Source organism: Chlamydotis macqueenii, chromosome 1 (assembly GCF_036417535.1).
Source record: "Chlamydotis macqueenii isolate bChlMac1 chromosome 1, bChlMac1.mat, whole genome shotgun sequence".
Classification (NCBI taxonomy): Eukaryota; Metazoa; Chordata; class Aves; order Otidiformes; family Otididae; genus Chlamydotis; species Chlamydotis macqueenii.
Window position 1 is genome coordinate 119,254,629 of NC_141556.1, and position 6,000 is coordinate 119,260,628.

Below are 6,000 nucleotides of genomic sequence, written 5' to 3' on the forward strand. Positions count from 1 at the left end.
GTCACCCTTACAGGCTAGCGCAGGACTGGCAGGGTTTTCCTCCTGCGCCAGGGTAAGAGAGGTCCAACACTGGGCAGCCCTTGCCCTCAGGCACTGGGTTTGAAGGTTTTCTGCCTCCCAGAAAACTTGGGGATACTTCAAAGCCCAGGAAGTGCTGTGGCCTCTAGAGATACAGCTCTAAGGGGCACGTGCAGTGGGAGATTGGTACAGCCACGTACCACAACCCAGTAACTACATAGGCTGGTTCTGCACCCAAGGAACAACTTGTGACCAGATAGCAGTGGGAACCCTGACAGTGTGTATTAGGACTGCTGAGATATTCCTGCAAATACAGAAAATGTGCTAGAGACAGGAACTACAGCGAGTTTCTTGTACACATGGAAGCCCTCTTTACTTATCTGAGATTTGTATAAAAGTACTTTCACATATCTAATTCCACTCCACCTGGCAATGTAACAGTGCATTATTGACAAAGCTAATACATACATGCAAACAAACAAAAGATTTCCAGGCTCTAGGCCAGAATCCCTTGCACACGATGTCCAGAAATTGATATAAAAAGGTTACATTATGTTTTCTTATGTGGGCAGTATTTCATAGCTGTTTCTGGGGCAACAGAAGGATCTCACTGATGCTGGCCCTGCACCGATCTGGGGAACCTGATGACCTCCATAGATCCCTTTTGACCTAAACTAGTCTTTAATTCTATGAATCTGAAACATGAAACAAGGTAGATAAACATTCAATAAAGTGGCATCATACCCTGTAAAAGAAGCTAGCAAGTTTTTGGCCTTTCCTGGATAAGAGCTATGTTATTTAATACCTTCCCTTTCTGAATATCAGGTGAACTCATCTGTTTACAGTTGCATAACATCATTAAAGTTTCAGCTTCTGAAACCTTAAATACAAAGAGATGATAAACTAAATATTTAAGAGAACCTCAGATTAAATTCCATTGACCTTCACAAACGCCTTCAAGTAATTTATATAAATTAATTTACTTATTATTCATAAAAACAACTTGCCTAAGAAAAAAAGTAGATCCAGGGCTACTACCGAATTTTGCAGCTGAGATCAGAGCTAGTCCATTAGGGCCATAGCCAGTGCTCCATCACACTGCCAAGTCCACTGTAATCCCTGAACTGCTACCAATTTACTCAAAAGAGTTTTACTTCTCATCATTTGAGGGAGTATGTACTGGACTTTTGTTTAATCAAATCATAGAGTACCAGGGTAAATGCTAGACCCCTCTATGCTTCATCGCATTAGAGCTGCACTGGGACAGACCAACTACACAAGAATGCATTAAACCTAACGGTGCTTTTTTCCTAGTCCTAAGTAACATGATGCAGCTATTTTTAATTTCTGTGCAGCAGCAAGTGTTAAACAAGTTACATGTGACCTAGCTTGCATTTTAAAAATGGAGGATAAGAATTAAAATTTGCAGAAGCTGCACAGTGCCAGACACACAGCCTGTGAGGCTGGAATTGGGGGATCCCACAACTTGGCCTTGTTCTCACTCCCCCTCACTGCCATTCATAGAATATTGTCATCTTTTAGGGGAAGGATTTCTGCATTAGTCCATAGGGCAATATCCACAATGGCTAAAAAAAAAGACTTGGGTTGTTTTCCTTTCCCTCATCTAACCAGAAAATTAAAGGAGAGGGAGAGGGAGAGAGAAAGATGCCCTGCCAGGAGACAAATCGGGATGGTCAGTGATGTCCTGAAATTCCCTCAAGGGAAACTCATCCTTTCATGGTCCACAGAGAGATCCCAGCCCTTCAAAGCTCACTTTCTGTTGGTGCTTTGGAAATACCACCAAGGAAAACTCGGTGATGAATAAAAAGGCACTGCAGTGAGTCAGGACAGAGAACTACATCTCTTTTGTGTTCATGAATCTATTTTAGACTTACATTGACCTTTACAAGAACCTTTGCTTAATAACACCTCAATTAAAGATACTGGGTTAGACACTGCATACTTTCTAGCAAGGGTAAGAGGTGGACAGGGCCCTTGGAAAAGTCATCAACCATTAAACTGAAATATCACCATTAGCCCATAGGAAATGGCTAAACAAGATGTTATTATTGGAAACACAGACATTGTAGAAGAAAATGAAGGAAACAGAACTAAGCATTTCTTCTCTGTTAAAAGTGAGATGCTTTTAGTGAGGAGTCATCCATTCCCATCAATCATCTGGGAGCTGCTTTTATTTCCACTTCAATTTTAAAATTTCTTAACATAAAAAATGCAAATAATTTAATTTAAAAAGATTCAGCAAAATTAGCTATACTTATTCATCAGCTTAGGTCTTTAGATGCTGAACACGCATAGCTGCTTTTTCCTTACATACTTTATGTCTCATTTCTTTTCTATGCCTCGTACTCCTCTCAGCAAACTAACCGTTGCTAAAAGGAGAGATTTAACTCAGTGGCACAGAACAGGCTGTGTTAAAGTGCTTGGTTTTGGGTCTCTGAGCATGCCCATTACTAAATGGGTATTTCTAGAAGCCAGTACAATCTGTCTCAGCCTGTTATTGTGCTTCACGGGTCAGAAATTTGAAAGTGCTGATCTTGTGTTTTCTTTGACTAGCTCAATTTCTGAATGTTAAGTAAATCTCTTTACCTTGATAAGTGGAACAGATCCCATTTTGTGAATAAACTAAATGTAGGAAATAGGCCTAGAATGGACCTCGTGAAATATCAAGTCTATATCGTGCTTCCTACCTCCAGCCAACACTATATACAATGTGGATGCTAACCAGCTGCATTTAAAAACTGGATATGTAAGGATCAAAAGGCCTCAGAAGCTGAGGTTGAGAACTTCAAAGCTTTACATATCAATCCACAAATACATTTAAAAAATATGTTTAGCAATAGAGACAAATCCTTCTTCTTTTTATTGACCTTCCTATATGTGAGTCCTAGCATTGATAAGGTTTTCTCTCTTCAGTTAACTGCTTGGTCTTCATCCATGCCCTAAGCTGGTCCATCCTGCGCAGCAGAGGCAGGCTCCTACCCTCTGGGACAGTGAAGAACCCCAACATGTATCTGCATGGGGAAAGAGAAGAAACAAAGCACATTTGCATTGGTATGCACATTTTGGCAATTGCTAATTATGGATCACTTGACCTGGGGACTTTAACTTCCTTTTACTGGAATATACTGTGTGTAATTACTATCATTACAGCACTAAAAAAAAAGGTTTCTAGGGCAAGTGAAAAGAAAGAGTTTGAATGTCTTGACTTTTTCTTTTTTTCCTGTAAAATGTCTGGCAAAATTTGAGAGTGTTACAACACAAAGATCAGAGGTTGTTTTGAAGCCTCTGCTCTGTCTAAAGATGAAAATCAAACAGGACAAAAACTATTCCGAACTTCAGCTTTATACCATTATAGAATCCAAGAAAAAAAAAATCCAGTAGTCACGGCAGCAAGTGCTGGGTGGTGCACCGTAGGAGGGATCTTGTAGTACTACCCTTCATTTTTGGTCAAACCAGCTTTCTGCAGCTGGAGTAGACGAGAAGACTATGATTCATGAACCTCATGCAGAGATTAATATTGGCAGCGATATTACTTTCAGGATATACTTCAGCCCTTTTGAAGCTGGGAGCCTTCTAGATCCATTTGCTGAGCTGCCTAAGGATTTAGGGAGTATACAAAGGGGAAAAGGCTCTCTGGACCCTAACCCCCATGCAACGGTCAAGAGCCAATTAGACTGTCCTGGACGTCTTATTTCACCCTGACATATGCAGCATACATACATACATACATGCATACATATATATATACACATGGTCTAATGCTCTCAGCTTGTACTGGAAAGAAATTATTTATTTCTCTAAGATGTCATTGAGAATTTTAAGGGAAAGAGTCTGATTTTTCCTTTTTTTTTTTTTGTTGAATCTAAAGGGCACAGAAAGAGATGCTGAGCATGAAGAATTCGCCCTTAACCTTAATTTCTCCAAAGTCACTGAAGTGAAGTGAGGGAAGAAGTATACTTAGAACTTCCTTATCTCTCCATACTGCAAGTTATAATTGTTGTGGATCTTTTAAATCACGTTAATTCCTTTGTCTGTACAAAGATTGAAAATTGTTAACTGATAATTATTGTGTCTTTTTACCTTTTAATTAAAAAGTTAACTGCCATGGGTAAGTGCCAAGTAACATCTGAATGCTATACACTTTTGCATCCTCTGGCTTCTGCAAAGCAGAGCCAATCAAAGAGTCAAAACCCACAGCACTCTTCAGGCTTTGAAAGGTTTAGGGAATTGTACTTAAACTGAGAATGACTTTCTTTACACCAAAGTTAAAGACACATCTGTGAATGACATCATTCAAAATTCTTTGTCCAGACTGAAGAATCGACAATTATATTTGGGTGGTTGTTTTTTTTTTTTAGGACAGAAGATGACTCACACTGTACAGTAAGTCATGTCACGCAACTCTCTGGAGAAAAGACTAAATTTTTCCAAATTATATTTGATATTTTTGTGATACTGACAGTGATAAGATTTTGCTGGAACCATTGACTTATTCCTCCTGCATGGGAACAAAGGTTAGATTGTAACAAAGGCCGTAAGGCCTCGGCTGTAAGGCCTTGGTCTTCAAAGCTATTTTGTTGCTTAACTACCCAGAGCCATTAGCTTCTTAATTAAAAGATAAAAAGACATACTAATGGGAGTTAAGCCTGTGGAAACTACCTTTTTTTCTACATTTTAAATCTTTTACTTGGGCAAATTAGCTGATATGTATGATATAACCAGTCATACATCATACAGTGTCTAGGGCTATGCTTGTTAAATCTGTTACTATCGAGGAGCAAACCAAAGCCTGTAATTACAGCATGTTCTCTGTAATTAAGGTCATGTTCCAGATCCTCTTCTATTTTCCTGTATTCAAAGGGACATGCCTTTCTGAAACTAAAGCTTTCCACTTCAAATCAACATCCTTGATTTCAGCTGCAAAATACTTTTTTTTTCAGAAAGTTTGTGTGAAATTGTTCCTTTTCTTTAAAAATTCATAGAGTGTAAAACCAGCAAGACATAGGTTTCATTTCAGCGTACCAACCTCAAGTGCTGTGAAACTTCAGTTTTTGCAGTCAGAGTCAAAATTCAAATATATTCTACCAAACAGAGTGGCTCTGCTCTGATGGAATATGGAACACCTTTCAAGGCATAGCCTTATTTTAATTTTTATCTTTTTTTTGAGGGGGTTTGGTTTGATTTAATTTGAATCAAATTTTGACTGAAAAATATAGCAGGCTAAGCTGTCATCTTCTCCTGCACTCTGTGTTACTTTTGGAGTCATTCTGCAGCTATCATACTCCTAATAAAATGACTTCACTTAGTAGCCACCTTCAACGGTGGGATCTAAAGTGAAGCAAGACTGTGCAGATGTATGTCATTCTAGTTACAAAGAATGACCGTGCAATTAGCTCTTTTGTTACCTGTGTGCAGCACACAGTTCTCCAATTACGTATTGCTCAGTCTTGCAGAGAAGAGCCGTCTTCAATCCCCTTGCACAGGTGAAAATCCTTGGAAGCTCGTGTTGCTTTCTGCTTCAGGATCCAGCTCAGATGCTCTCCTCTCTGCTAAATCTTTCAGGTAAGTGGGAGTAAAAGGCAGTAAAATAGCAGTCATATGCCAGCAGACAAGATTAACACATACCGAGTGCAGACATGATGAATAAGAAAGTGGTATTTTAATAGTCAATTTTCAGAACATAGTGGCTCTTGAAAATAGATTAGCTTAGAACATTTTCTCTATTTAGAAGTGTCACTACTTAGATGTGCACTTAAGTAAAAGCCGAGCTTTGGGGCACCTTTAAGTTAAAGGATTGCCATAGGTTAGAAAGGCTGCCAGCAAAGGGGTACCTCAAAACTAAAACGTGGTGCCATCAGAAAGTGTAAATCACAGACTATAAATAAAACAAGTATTAGGGTTATCTTTATTCTAAGATCCTCCTGGAAAGTTCAAATGACTGCTGCATTTCCATAACTCAAG